Source organism: Labrus bergylta, chromosome 22, assembly GCF_963930695.1.
Source record: "Labrus bergylta chromosome 22, fLabBer1.1, whole genome shotgun sequence".
Classification (NCBI taxonomy): Eukaryota; Metazoa; Chordata; class Actinopteri; order Labriformes; family Labridae; genus Labrus; species Labrus bergylta.
In genome coordinates, this window is record NC_089216.1 from 928,170 (window position 1) to 930,669 (window position 2,500).

The 2,500-nt window shown below is 36.0% G+C and overlaps 1 protein-coding gene across 1 annotated transcript in view; it reads left to right on the top strand.

Moving 5' to 3' along the window:
- Positions 1–2,500, top strand: part of dlg4b (discs, large homolog 4b (Drosophila)) — a 94,302-nt gene that overhangs the window by 24,553 nt on the left and 67,249 nt on the right.

Sequence of the window (2,500 nt, forward strand, 5' to 3'; positions counted from 1 at the left end):
CCAAGGGGGTCCATGTCCCCCCGGACCCCCTAATATCTAATATCAGCTTTAAAATGTGAATTTACAGAAGATGTTATCATTCAGACTAAAGAAACAAACAATAAGAAAAACACAATTACTTGTTGATATCTATGTTCTGTTTTAACTTTTTGATAAAGCTTCAGTGAAACATGAAGAACCCCATGATGCTCCAAACCTTCAGTCCCTTTTTAGAAATGGTTTACCATGTTCCACTAAGGTGATTCGCAGCTCTTCAAACGGGTTACATCAGACCCTAGACCTTAATAAAACGATTGGAACAGATCGATGCATATTAGCAACATTATAAACTATAAAGTGTAACAATACATAAAGACAATACTGTACAGTTTGTGTGATTTATATGATTTTATTTAACTAAATAATCCTGACGGATTAGATTAATACCAGAAAATACAATCAATAAAGTAAACGGCCGGCGATAAGAACTACAAACGGGCGCATGACACTGACATCAGATAATGATGTATTGATAATCGTCACTTGTGAGCGACCTCTTTATTAGATCTTTCAGGAGGTATTTACTGATGTTTTTTAAGGTTGGTTGCAAAAACACATTTTAAATCTGTGTTAACCAAAGAAAGAAGTAAAAACTCATTCAAAAAGCCCATTATGCTGTGGTCTGCCAGTGTGCTGCTGACATGCCGATCGTGCAGTCGGTTTAAAGGGAGAGGGCACGTTCACTATGATTCAACACCCCCCTCTCCCTCCTCTCCGTAGACTCAAATTTTAAATCCCTTTTTCATACACTTACGTTTGACCTAGAACCCCAAAATTTTCACCAGGTGTTTGTGAGATTGGGAACTGTTACCAAAACCAACTTCAACTTCAACTTCCTAGGTCTAAGAGATTCTAAGAGATTTTGTGAGCCCACAAGTCACTTAAGGCCCCACTCTCAATTTGCCAACCTTTCACAATTGAAACACGTTTATCAAAACATCAAAAAAGGGTGTTTAAAAGTGTGAAAATGTTCCAAAAGACAGAGGGTCATTCTCCACTATATGCTGTATGCTTTGTGAACAAGACTGATGTTAAAAACTCCTTTAAAGGTGCTTAAAAAGAGCTAATTTGACCATTTGAGGCCTAGCAGAGACATGAAGCCTTTTGACCTGTTCAACCTTGTTGCTCTATGAACATTAAACTGAATATTAAAACAATGACTGATGACAAATTAGATTAACTCTTCTATAAGGAAAGAAGGATAAAAAAAAAAGTACTAGGATGAATTAATATGGACAAGAGCATAAGAGATCTTTACTTTTAACCATAATTCTAAACCAAGCACTTAAGGCTGTCCTCCAAGCATATAGTTCCCCAGATTTTATGATATACTTACACCAAAACAAACAAACAAACAAACAAACAAAAAACAAAAATATATATATATATATTTTATGTACTGGGCTTTAGCTCTATGAAAGTATGACTGCAAGACCCCTTGCCTATGAAATGAGAATATTATAATATAATATAAGTTTTTGGCTTAGAGCTGAACGACATACATCGTTGGAAAGGTCTCATCCTGGAGAGTAACATATGTGAAGATGAGGTTTGACCCCTGTTTTGAAATAATGCCCTTTGAACCTTGACCCAAGGGCATGTTTGAAGGCTTATACCTCAGGAACAAAAGAGGCTACAGACAGCTCATCAAAACAACAGGGGGAGCTGCTATATATGGTTCAAATACATTTTAACAAATGTATCAATTATTTTTTAAATATCTGATAACATAAATGTGTTAACCATCCAATTAAACTCCCCTGTGTACCCTCAATTAAATATATATTACTTCTTAGGTAAGGAAACACTGAGATTTGTATAAAAGACTACAATTCCTCAGAGTCAAGTCATACAGCTTGATACTGAATGGCGCCATAATTGTAGTCTTTTCCGTTTCCAAAAAAAGGTTGTGTAACGAGGATTATAAAAGGCTTACAAAAGATATATTCACTGAATATGTCACGGATCTCGTGTGGCCGAAGTATTTATTCTACAGTACATATATGATCTATGTTAAAATAAAGTACATATATCAGTTCATTTCTGATATTTTGACTGTTATTCTAGAAACGGAATTTTGGTAGTTATGTGTGGCGTTGTGCACAGAGGGAACATAATTAGGGTTGTAAAAGATGTATATCTACCCACTATATCAAATATTTACTAAAGCAGAATGGGTTTTGTAAAATAATCTAGACTATATATATATATCATAAAAAGTGGTCAAATCAAACCTGTTTTAAAAGATAGTATTAATCACAGACACACAGACACACACCTACAGACACACACCTACAGACACACAGCTACAGACACACACCTGGACCAGTGTGCTTCACCTCTGGAGACAAAAGACACAGTGAATACACACCTACAGACACACACCTACAGACACACAGCTACAGACACACACCTGGACCAGTGTGCTTCACCTCTGGAGACAAAAGACACAGTGAATACA